General features: G+C 63.3%; 1 non-coding gene and 2 pseudogenes across 1 annotated transcript; all 3 read left to right on the forward strand.

Annotated features, from left to right (window-relative positions):
• Positions 1 to 2,934: 2,934 nt before the first annotated feature.
• LOC149128983 (small subunit ribosomal RNA) lies at positions 2,935 to 5,745 on the forward strand (annotated as a pseudogene).
• A 1,064-nt stretch (positions 5,746 to 6,809) lies between these two features.
• On the forward strand, positions 6,810 to 6,968 carry LOC149128984 (5.8S ribosomal RNA). The gene has a single exon (XR_016240600.1). It is a non-coding gene; the product is annotated as a 5.8S ribosomal RNA (ribosomal RNA).
• A 535-nt stretch (positions 6,969 to 7,503) lies between these two features.
• Positions 7,504 to 10,146, forward strand: LOC149128985 (large subunit ribosomal RNA; annotated as a pseudogene).
• The last annotated feature ends 2,157 nt before the right edge of the window (positions 10,147 to 12,303 follow it).

The raw sequence follows: 12,303 nt of genomic DNA on the forward strand, positions 1-12,303 counted from the left end.
AGAAGCGGTGAACGAGGCCTGCAAATCGTTTCCGCTGTCGTTGTGCTTCCTTCTCGTTCTCTCTCTGGCAGCTGCCGACCGCGCAGTTTTCACCCAGCCTGCGTCCGCCCGAATACAGTGCGCTAGGCCGACGGTGCTGCACGCTTTGCGGCTCCACGAACATCAATATCTCTCTCGTCTTCCTTCCTGGCGTCGGCCGGCCAACATCGCCGTCGTCGTCGTCGCCTCCTCCTCGCCTTTCCGGCGCCATCCAGCCGGTTTCGTAAGCCGCGGCCGGGCCCCCTCGCAATCGTCGGCCCTCTAACAGTGCAGCCTCAGCCTCAGCCGAGCAACGAGCAAGTAGAAGCGGCGGCGTCATCAGCGGTGAACGAAGCCCGCAAATCGTTTCCGCTGTCGTTATGCTTCCTTCTCGTTCTCTCTCTGGCAGCTGCCGACCGCGCAGTTTTCACCCAGCCTGCGTCCGCCCGAATACAGTGCGCTAGGCCGACGGTGCTGCACGCTTTGCGGCTCCACGAACATCAATATCTCTCTCGTCTTCCTTCCTGGCGTCTGCCGGCCAACATCGCCGTCGTCGTCGTCGCCTCCTCCTCGCCTTTCCGGCGCCATCCAGCCGGTTTCGTAAGCCGCGGCCGGGCCCCCTCGCAATCGTCGGCCCTCTAACAGTGCAGCCTCAGCCTCAGCCGAGCAACGAGCTACAAGCAACGAGCAAGTAGAAGCGGTGAACGAGGCCTGCGAATCGTTTCCGCTGTCGTTGTGCTTCCTTCTCGTTCTCTCTCTGGCAGCTGCCGACCGCGCAGTTTTCACCCAGCCTGCGTCCGCCCGAATACAGTGCGCTAGGCCGACGGTGCTGCACGCTTTGCGGCTCCGGCGTCGGCCGGCCAACATCGCCGTCGTCGCCGTCGCCTCCTCCTCGCCTTTCCGGCGCCATCCAGCCGGTTTCGTAAGCCGCGGCCGGGCCCCCTCGCAATCGTCGGCCCTCTAACAGTGCAGCCTCAGCCGAGCAACGAGCAACGAGCAAGTAGAAGCGGCGGCGTCATCAGCGGTGAACGAAGCCCGCAAATCGTTTCCGCTGTCGTTATGCTTCCTTCTCGTTCTCTCTCTGGCAGCTGCCGACCGCGCAGTTTTCACCCAGCCTGCGTCCGCCCGAATACAGTGCGCTAGGCCGACGGTGCTGCACGCTTTGCGGCTCCACGAACATCAATATCTCTCTCGTCTTCCTTCCTGGCGTCGGCCGGCCAACATCGCCGTCGTCGTCGCCTCCTCCTCGCCTTTCCGGCGCCATCCAGCCGGTTTCGTAAGCCGCGGCCGGGCCTCCTCGCAATCGTCGGCCCTCTAACAGTGCAGCCTCAGCCGAGCAACGAGCAACGAGCAAGTAGAAGCGGCGGCGTCATCAGCGGTGAACGAAGCCCGCAAATCGTTTCCGCTGTCGTTATGCTTCCTTCTCGTTCTCTCTCTGGCAGCTGCCGACCGCGCAGTTTTCACCCAGCCTGCGTCCGCCCGAATACAGTGCGCCGCGTCAGATTCGCTCGCTCGCTCGCTCGCTCGCTGGATGGCGCCGGAAAGGCGAGGAGGAGGCGACGGCGACGACGGCGATGTTGGCCGGCCGACGCCAGGAAGGAAGACGAGAGAGATATTGATGTTCGTGGAGCCGCAAAGCGTACAGCACCGTCGGCCTAGCGCACTGTATTCGGGCGGACGCAGGCTGGGTGAAAACTGCGCGGTCGGCAGCTGCCAGAGAGAGAACGAGAAGGAAGCATAACGACAGCGGAAACGATTTGCGGGCTTCGTTCACCGCTGATGACGCCGCCGCTTCTACTTGCTCGTTGCTCGGCTGAGGCTGAGGCTGCACTGTTAGAGGGCCGACGATTGCGAGGGGGCCCGGCCGCGGCTTACGAAACCGGCTGGATGGCGCCGGAAAGGCGAGGAGGAGGAGGAGGCGAGAGAGATATTGAGGTTCGTGGAGCCGCAAAGCGTGCAGCACCGTCGGCCTAGCGCACTGTATTCGGGCGGACGCAGGCTGGGTGAAAACTGCCGACAGCCGACAGCCGCCTGCCCGCCTGTTCGTGCTGTCACCATCGACCGATCGGTATCCTCCTCCTCCTCCTCGCCGACCCGCGGCCTCGTCGACGTCGTCTTCGAGGACCCGGTCAGGTTACGCCGCTGACCTCGTGTCGCGTCGCCGCCGGCGCGGCGGACGGGCTAGTTGTCGCTTCCCGATCCGCCACAGGCGACGCGACGTCACCGAAAGAGAGCGGTGCTGTGTGTTCGTCCCGCTAGACCGGGACGGATCAACAACCGTGGCTTCAACTCCGGGTTTCGCGGCGGTGGTGCCCCCCCCCGCAATCTCCTCGCGCTCGCCCATCCCGGCATCGTCGTTGCTTTGGCTCGTTCGGCGGCTGCCGACAACGCCGTTTTCGTCATCGCACACACGCTTCTCGTTGACCGCAGCCCGTGCTGTCGCAATCGTTTCGGCTCGCTCGCTTCCCCGCTCGTCGTCCTTCTCGCGTGGCGGCGGCGGCGGCGGCGGCAGCAGCAGCCAGAAACCGCCTCGCTTCTTCAACCCGCACCGGCGCCCGTCCTACCGCAGCGGCCGGGTGTGCGGCAGTCGGATCGCAAACCGTTTCTACTCGGCGAACTCTTTTTCTTCCGTCTGGCGCGCTTTTCCGCTGCTACAGCAGAGCGGCGGATTAGGACGCGTAACGTACGTACGAACGAACGGCTACCGCAGCAGCAGCAGCGGCGGCCGCGATTTTTCAGGCTTCTCCTCCTCCTCCTCCTCCTCCTCTTCGCTTTCGTTTGCTCTCCGCGCGGCGGCGGCGGCGATGGCAGCAGCGGGACTTCCGCCTCGACATCCGCCTCGACTTCCGCTCTCAGCCGACCGACGCGACGGTGACGCTACTACAGCGACGACGACGACGACGACGACGACGACGATACCTGGTTGATCCTGCCAGTAGTCATATGCTTGTCTCAAAGCTTAAGCCATGCAAGTGTAAGTTCATGCCGTAAACGAATGGTGAAACCGCGAATGGCTCAGGAACCGGACCTAATCCTCGGGACCGTATTCCTCACCGCGAGGAGAGTGGATAACTGTGGCAATTCTAGAGCTAATACATGCAACCGAAGCCGCGATCGCAGGTCGCACCCGGGCGTCGGGCCGAAAAACGGCTTCCGGCAGCAGCAGCGGTCTTCGTCGCCGCAGCGCCTCCGCGTGCTCGGCGTCGTCCCAGCCGCTGCCGGTCGTCGCCGGCGCCCGCTCGGCCGGGTTGGTTCCGGGACTGCTCGCCAGTTCCCGCCGCCGCCGGTCGCGACGATACGGTCGGCCTTCCGCATTGGTCGCGGCGCAAATATTAGACTGAGACCGACGCGTACGGGCCGTCGCAGCAGCCGCCGTCGCCGTGCTTCGCACGCGCGCGGGTCTAGGCGTGCGTCGGCTTCACGCCCCTTCGATTTTGGTGACTCTGGATAACTGTCAGTACGATCGCACGGGCTAGTATCGACTAGCCTTCGCGCGACGGGTCCCCCGCGAGTCCGCCCTATCAACTGTCGACGGCCCGGTAAGTGCCGACCGTGGTGGCAACGGGTAACGGGGAATCAGGGTTCGATTCCGGAGAGGGAGCATGCGAAACGGCTACCACATCCAAGGAAGGCAGCAGGCGCGCAAATTACCCACTCCCGGCACGGGGAGGTAGTGACGAAAAATAACGACGCGGGACTCTGTCGAGGCCCCGCGATCGGAATGAGTACACTTCAAATCCGTTAACGAGGATCGACCGGAGGGCAAGTCTGGTGCCAGCAGCCGCGGTAATTCCAGCTCCGGTAGCGTATATTAAAATTGTTGCGTTTGAAAAGCTCGTAGTCGGAATTCGGGTCTCGAAAACGTGCCCCAGCACGTTCGGGGCGACGGCGCCGTCGCGGGCGTGCCTCGCGCGCGTCCGCTTCGGTCGTCCGTTCGCACTCCCGGCCCTATTCGCCGGTGCGTGCGCGGTCGGGCCGCGGAGCTCTGCGCGCATCGTCGCTGCGACGGTCTCTCCGGTAGCCCGTCACCCGCCTCCGTAGCTTCCGCTTCCGTCCTCTCGGTCGGTCGGTCGGTCGGTCGGTCGGCATCGGCACGCGATCGTTCGGCCTCGCCGCCGTCGTCGCTGCTGCCGCCGCCGCCGCCGTCTCCTCCGTCGCTTGCGGCGGTACGCGGTGTTCGGGGGAAACAAACGGGGGTCGAGCGTCGCCCGGGGCATCGCCGCTCGCACGCGTTTCGGTAGCGCGTCCACCTCCCGGTCGTTTCGGCCCGCACGGTTCCTCCGAGGGTGCTCTTCGCCGAGTGTCCGAGGCGGCCGGTACGTTCACTGTGAAAAAATTAGAGTGCTCAGAGCGAGCCCCGCCGGCTTGCATACGAAAAGCATGGAATGATGGAAAATGGCCTCGTCCGCGCGTCATCCGTCGGTCTCCGTTCACGACGAGGCAATGATCGAAGGGAGCGATCGGGGCCACTCGTATTGCGACGTTAGAGGTGAAATTCTTGGATCGTCGCAAGACGCACTGCAGCGACGGCGTGTGGCAAGCACGTTTTCCTCGATCAAGAGCGAAAGTCGGAGGTTCGAAGACGATCAGATACCGTCGTAGTTCCGACCGTAAACGATGCCGACTGGCGCTCCGCCGGCGTTCGCTTCGATGACCCGGCGGGGAGCCTGCGCGGGAAACCATAGTCGGTTCCGGGGGGAGTATGGTTGCAAAACAGAAACTTAAAGGAATTGACGGAAGGGCACCACCAGGAGTGGAGCCTGCGGCTTAATTTGACTCAACACGGGAAAACTCACCCGGTCCGGACACCGGTAGGATTGACAGATCGATAGCTCTTTCTCGATTCGGTGGGTGGTGGTGCATGGCCGTTCTTAGTTGGTGGAGCGATCCGTCTGGTTGATTCCGATAACGAACGAGACTCCGGCCTGCTAACTAGCGCGTCGATTAGTGCTTTTCCGGTAGCGAGGCGGCGCCGAAGCCATCGTCGGTAGCTCCGCGCGCGGCCCGGGCTTGCCGTTGCCGCCGCTCTCCTTCGCGTCCGGCGCTGCGGCCGCGTCCGGCAACTGCCTTCTTAGCAGCCTTTCGTGCTCCGCTCCTCGCGGGTTGGTGTGCGGGTTGGTGTGCGGGTTGGTCTGGGATGGCGGTTCGCACGCGGCGTGGTTGCGGCGTCGGTTGCGGAGCGGCGGCGGTGACCCGGTCGGCTCGGCCCGCGCGAGCCCGGCGGCGGCACGCCGTCGCGCCCGGGCCAGTCGGTTGGCGAACGCAGCGCTTCTTAGAGGGACGGGCGGCAGAAAGCCGCACGAGGCGGAGCGATAACAGGTCTGTGATGCCCTTAGATGTCCGGGGCCGCACGCGCGCTACACTGGAGGTATCAGCGGGCGCGTCTCCCCCGGCCCGAGAGGGTCGGGAAACCTCTGAACCACCTCCCGTGATAGGGATCGGGGCCTGGAACCAACCCCGTGAACGAGGAATTCCCGGTAGGCGCGGGTCATCAGCCCGCGTCGATCACGTCCCTGCCCTTTGTACACACCGCCCGTCGCTACTACCGATCGAACGGTCCGGTGAGGTCCTCGGATCTGGCCGACGAGTTCGCTTACGCGCGGCGGCGTTCCGCGCCGTCGCCGGCGCGTTCTCTGATGGCCCGGAGAAGACGACCGAACCCGATCGCTTAGAGGAAGTAAAAGTCGTAACAAGGTTTCCGTAGGTGAACCTGCGGAAGGATCATTACCGCAGCAGCAGCAGCAGCAGCCCTGCTCCGCTCCTCCGTCTCCTCCTCCTCCTCGCCTTTCCGGCGCCAGCCAGCCGGTTTCGTAAGTCGCGGCCGGGCCCCCTCGCACTCGTCGGCCCTCTAACAGTGCAGCCTCAGCCTCAGCCGAGCAACGAGCAAGTAGAAGCGGCGGCGTCATCAGCGGTGGACGAAGCCCGCAAATCGTTTCCGCTGTCGTTATGCTTCCTTCTCGTTCTCTCTCTGGCAGCTGCCGACCGCGCAGTTTTCACCCAGCCTGCGTCCGCCCGAATACAGTGCGCTAGGCCGACGGTGCTGCACGCTTTGCGGCTCCACGAACCTCAATATCTCTCTCGCCTCCTCCTCCTCCTCGCCTTTCCGGCGCCATCCAGCCGGTTTCGTAAGCCGCGGCCGGGCCCCCTCGCAATCGTCGGCCCTCTAACAGTGCAGCCTCAGCCTCAGCCGAGCAACGAGCAAGTAGAAGCGGCGGCGTCATCAGCGGTGAACGAAGCCCGCAAATCGTTTCCGCTGTCGTTATGCTTCCTTCTCGTTCTCTCTCTGGCAGCTGCCGACCGCGCAGTTTTCACCCAGCCTGCGTCCGCCCGAATACAGTGCGCTAGGCCGACGGTGCTGCACGCTTTGCGGCTCCACGAACTTCAATATCTCTCTCGCCTCCTCCTCCTCCTCGCCTTTCCGGCGCCATCCAGCCGGTTTCGTAAGCCGCGGCCGGGCCCCCTCGCAATCGTCGGCCCTCTAACAGTGCAGCCTCAGCCTCAGCCGAGCAACGAGCAAGTATAAGCGGCGGCGTCATCAGCGGTGAACGAAGCCCGCAAATCGTTTCCGCTGTCGTTATGCTTCCTTCTCGTTCTCTCTCTGGCAGCTGCCGACCGCGCAGTTTTCACCCAGCCTGCGTCCGCCCGAATACAGTGCGCTAGGCCGACGGTGCTGCACGCTTTGCGGCTCCACGAACATCAATATCTCTCTCGTCTTCCTTCCTGGCGTCGCCTCCGCGTCGGCCAGCATCAGCAGTGCTGGTAGGCGTAGTAGTAGTAGTAGCAAATACCGAAACCCTGGACGGGGGATCACTCGGCTCGTCCGTCGATGAAGAGCGCGGCTATCCGCGTGAACTGATGCGAATTGCAGGACTCAGTGAACATCGACACCTCGAACGCACATTGCGGCCCCGGGATCCCATCGTCCCGGGGCCCCGTCCGGTCGAGAGGCGGTCACGACACGAAAAAGCCGTCCGCCGTTGCAGCAGCAGCAGCAGCAGCAGCAGCAGCAGCGGCGGGGAGTCGGGAGTCGCAGGAAAGGGCGCGCGCCGTGGAAGCGGGCGGGCAGCGTGAACAGCTCGCCTTTTGTTCTCGCTACTGCTTCTGCTTCCGGCACGACTAGCGAGCGCGCGCCGCTCGATCCTCCGTCTCCCGCAATGCCAGACCGTCATCGCTGCGACACCTGCCACGGAGCGGCCGACATGTGCAGTAGCAGCAGGGAACGCACCGTCCGCCGTTCGTGCGCACTCTTCTGCCTGCCGCCCTCGCCGTCGTTGCCTCCTCTTATTACTCCGTGGCGGCCGTTGCCGCCGCCGCCGCCGCAGCCGTCTGCATCTTCGGTCGGTGTTCGCTCTGTGGATCTCGTTTGCGAGCGTTCGTGCAGGCCGACGAAGACGACGACGACGACGACGACGACGAATCGAATGCGGTTTGCCGCAGCGACGACTTTTTTTTTTTTCTAAGCTGCCCTCGACTCGGACGAGACTACCCGCCGAACTTAAGCATATCGCTAAGCGGAGGAAAAGAAACCAACCGGGATTCCCTAAGTAACGGCGAGTGAACCGGGAGAAGCCCAACGCCGAATCTCGTCGGCCGCGCCGGTCGTCGAGAGCTGTGGCGCAAGGGTCGTACACGGTCGATCGTTTCGCTCGGCTAGGTTCGGAGTCCCCTCGATCGGGGCTGCCCAGAGCGGGTGCCAGGCCCATTCGGAGCCGGCGGCGATCGGCGGTGTTTCTTTTCGGCCCGAGAGTCGGGTTGCTTGGGAACGCAGCCCAAAGCGGGTGGTAAGCTCCATCCAAGGCTAAATACGGGGACGAGTCCGATAGCCGACAAGTACCGCGAGGGAAAGTTGAAAAGAACTTTGGAGAGAGAGTTCAAGAGACCGTGAAACCGCCCAGGGGTAAACGGGTAGGACCGCTCACCGCGATCGCGAGGGGACTCAGTCCGCTGCCACTTTCACCCCCGCCTCCTAAGGCGCCGTCGTCGCCGACGAACGCGTCGGTGGCGGCCGCTCGTTTCCGCGGGCGGTCGTCTGCCGCCTCGTCGGCGCTCGATTTCCGTGGCGCCGGCATCGGACGCACTTCCCCTCCGATCCGTCGTCGCGACCCGTTCCCGTCGGGCCGGTAGGCGCGCGGCGTCCGCAGGTCGCAGACGAGCGCCTCGGCGTCCGGAACCCGTTCACGCGGGGACCGACCGGCGTCGGGATCCACGCGCTTCTCTCGACCGGGCCCGTCGCTCCACGAAAGCGCAGGCACGGCTAACCGACGGAGACGGGCTAACGCACCTCGCCCTCAGCACTCACGACGCAGCGAGTCGCGAAAGCGACGCGGCCGCCCGCCTGCTCCTTCTTCTTCTACTACTTCTTCTACTTGCTCCTCGTCTTTGCGCGTGGTGCTACAGCAGCAGGAGCGGTGGTTGTTGGAGGAGTCGGCGGGATCGCCCGAAAAGCCGCCCGCTGCTGCCGGTCAGCGACGAGCATCGGCAACCTACCCGACCCGTCTTGAAACACGGACCGAGGAGTCCCAGTCGACTGCGAGTCGTTGGAGCCTTTCACTTTGCGAACTCCGACGGCACAGCGAAAGCGAGAACGTGACACGTCGCCGCTCGGGGGAAGGGAGTTGGGCCGCTGTCGCAGCAGCCGCCGCAGTTGCTGCCGCCGTCGTCTAATCTCGTCGGTTGCTGCAGCATCAGCGGTGGTGGTGGCGGCGGCTCGCTTCTTTTTTTGTAACACGCGGCGTTTCGAAGCATCGTTCCCGGGTCGGGCCCGCGCGTTCGCGCTCGAAAGCGCGCGTTCCCGCTCCGACTCAGGTGTAGCAGGCGGCCGGGGACCCGAAAGATGGCGATCCACGCCCGGTCGGGACGAAGCCAGAGGAAACTCTGGTGGAAGTCCGAAGCGCCTCTGACGTGCAAATCGATCGTCGGAAGCGGGTGTAGGGGCGAAAGACCAATCGAGCCGTCTAGTAGCTGGTTCCCTCCGAAGTTTCCCTCAGGATAGCTGGCGCCAGCAGGAGAACGACACGCAATTCCGTCCGGTAAAGCGAACGACTGGAGGCCCCGGGGACGTTGACGGCCTCGATCTACTCTCGAACTCGGAACGGGCGAAACGGGCCGCGCTACTCCTCTCCCGAACGGAGGCGGCCGTTTACGAATCGTTGGGAATAATGATAATTATTTTGCGCGTTTCTTGCGACGAATGCACGGTGCCAAGTGGGCCACTTTTGGTAAGCAGAACTGGTGATGTGGGATGAACCGAACGTCCGGCTAAGGTGCCCTACGCTTCGCCCATTAGATCCCCGAAAGGGTGTCGGTCGATATAGACAGCAGGACGGTGGCCACGGAAGTCGGAATCCGCTCAGGAGTGTGTAACAACTTACCTGCCGAATCGACCGGCCCCGAAAATGGATGGCGCTGGAGCGAGCGACCGATGCCGGACCGGCCGGGCGACAGGTTGCGCGATCGCCGGCGAGGCGACTTTCCGATGCCCGGTCGAGTAGGAGGGCGCCGCGGCGTGCATGGAAGCCGCGGGCGCGAGCCCGGGTGAAGCCGACCGCGGGTGCAGATCTCGGTGGTAGTAGCAAATATTCGAACGAGACCTTCGAAGACCGAAGTGGAGAAGGGTTCCGTGCCAACGGCGGTCGAGCACGGGTCAGTCGGTCCTAAGAAGCGGGCGAAAGCTTCCACGAAAGGCGCCGGATCCGTCACGAAAGCGGTTGTAGCAAATATAATAGCAGCAGCAGATGCGGCCGGCCTCGCATCGAAAGGGAATCGGGTTAATATTCCCGAACCCGAACTCGGAGAGTGCTCGTCCGGCGGTGGGAACGCGGCGCGCCGCTCCTAGTAGCGCGTTTGTCGTCGAAGCCGGCGGTCGGGCGAAGCAGCGGCAACGCAAGCGAGCCCGGAGACGTTGCCGGGAGCCCCGGGAAGAGTTCTCTCTTCTTCGTAAAGGACCGCGTCCGTGGAATCGGCTCGTCCGGAGATACGGATATGGTACCTGTAGAGCGCCGCGTCTCGGGCGGCGTCCGGTGCGCTCTCGGCGGCCCTGGAAAATCCGGGTCCGTAACGATTCGCAGCTCTCGAGTCGGTCCGTACCCACCATCCGCAGCAGGTCTCCAAGGTGTACAGCCTCTCGTCGATAGCGCCAATGTAGGTAAGGGAAGTCGGCAAAATGGATCCGTACCTTCGGAAGAAGGATTGGCTCCGAGGACCGGGTCGGTCGGGCCGTGTGTGTCGCTGCGCTCCCGCGCGGCGGTTGCTTCGCCGTTCGCTCGGCGTCGCGCTGCTGCAGCGGGCGCCGGAACACGTCTTCACGCGAAGCGGCGGATCGGTACGGGGCTGTAGCGTTGGCGTCGGACTCGGCATCTCGGGCGCCTTTCCGGCCGTCGTTTGCGCCGCCTTCCGTGGCGGCGGGCAACTCGCTTCGCGTCGGTGTGCGGTCGCGCCTTCGGTCAACGGGAGTTGGCGGCTTCTTCGTCGGGTAGGAAAGTCGGTTGGTCGGTCGGTCGGTCGGTCGCGTGCGGCATAGTCGTCAGCACGTCGCGTCCTCGCGGCGGAAAGCGGTGGTTGTCGCCGCGTCGGTCCTCCTCCTCCTCCTCCTCCTCCTCTCGCACGCGCGGCCTTCTCTCGCGTCGGCGTTCCGCACCTCCCGACGCGCGGTCGGGCCGCCGTCGCATGTCGGCGCGCGGCGGTTTCATACGGGGCGCCCGGGGCGTAGTGGGCGCGAACAACACGGCTCCACACCCGAGACGCCGTGGAGCGACACGGCTTTGGGCTCGCCGTCGCGTCGGTGCTCGCGGCCCTCTGTTCCCGCCTTGCGTGGGGTCGTGCGGTCGTTGCACCGCGACGCGCGGCAGGCGTTCGGCCGGCGGCGAACGGTCGACTCGGAACTGGTACGGACCGGGGGAATCCGACTGTCTAATTAAAACAGAGCATCGCGTAGCCGGCCGAGCCGCACAGACGCGATGTGATTTCTGCCCAGTGCTCTGAATGTCAAAGTGAAGAAATTCAACCAAGCGCGGGTAAACGGCGGGAGTAACTATGACTCTCTTTCGTGGGGCCTGATGCGTTATGACCCACTGGCCTTGCATGGGTGGTACACCCTACTGCTCCGTCACATTTGGGTGTGCTTTCTGCCAAACGATGCTACAACCACATTCTATAATATGCTGGGGCTTGAGTGGAAGTGGTCTGACCAATCTCTCTGCGTTGGGTGAGTGCATCGGTTTTTCCCCTGCAGGGGGTGGGCCCGCTGGGAGGTCCACCCGCCTATAGGTCAATGGCCTTTCAATAGCGGGTTCACCTGCGGTGTCCGATTGGAACATCGGTGAAGGTGGTTGTGGCTGCTGTAAGCACCTGCAGTGTCCGATTGGAACATTGGAGTTGAGAGATGGTCGGTGGCCGTTTGTCGTGTAGTTAGTGCACCTGCAGTGGCCTTTAGGTACATTGCTGTGACAGGTGGTGGAGGGTTTTTGTGCCTGCCCTGTGGAGGTATATTGGCAGCTAGGAAGCCAATAGTCGGTGGGTGGATGCACCATCGGGTTTGCCTGGTATGTTATGATCACTCGGGATTCGGTGGATGATGGGCGGGTGAGATGATCCACTGAATTTTACCTGAGTGATGGATGCACTGCCAGGCTTTACCCTTTGGGACACTACCTTGGCGTGGTGAAAGAGCTTACGTCCGTGTGGGGTGATGTGTCGGATAGGTGTTAAACCAAGGCCGAATATTTGCTTTCGCACGGACAAACTAAATGTGTCCCTTCCTCCATTGCGGTTCCAGTTAATCTGGTGGAGGCCATGTGATATGTGGATGATCCTGACTGAAGGGAGTTGGCCCTCTGGAGGTGATTGGTGGACTGCCGATAGTCTGCCTCCTGGTGTGACTGGCTGGCCGACGTGGGGAGTGTCGTGGCCCGAGTCGGCGGTAAGTGAAGACCAGGGTTTGTGCGGTGTGTGGCGAACCACTCGTCTTGGTGAGGTCCGATGTGTCATAGCCTCGTGACCTCGGCAGGTGGGAGACCACCGAGGTTACCACTGGTCTTTCGTATTTAGTTTCGATTTTCGTAGGTGTGTAACGCCTTGCCGGTTCGGAGTGTGCACGGCCGTGCACATCCCCTCCATAAGCTGTTGGCTTTGGGTGGTTGCACTGCCCCCCGTTGGTTGGGGGATGCACCTGTGAGTTAAGGTGAAGGTATGTCTGCTGTCCCCAGACGAGAGTCGGCTCCTCGAGATTGTTTCGCCTATGTATTCATGGAAACTGCCGCCTGCGTGTTGCAATATATAAATAACTAA

This window comes from Octopus bimaculoides, unplaced genomic scaffold (assembly GCF_046866305.1).
Source record: "Octopus bimaculoides isolate indiv1 unplaced genomic scaffold, ASM4686630v1 contig247, whole genome shotgun sequence".
Lineage (NCBI taxonomy): Eukaryota > Metazoa > Mollusca > Cephalopoda > Octopoda > Octopodidae > Octopus > Octopus bimaculoides.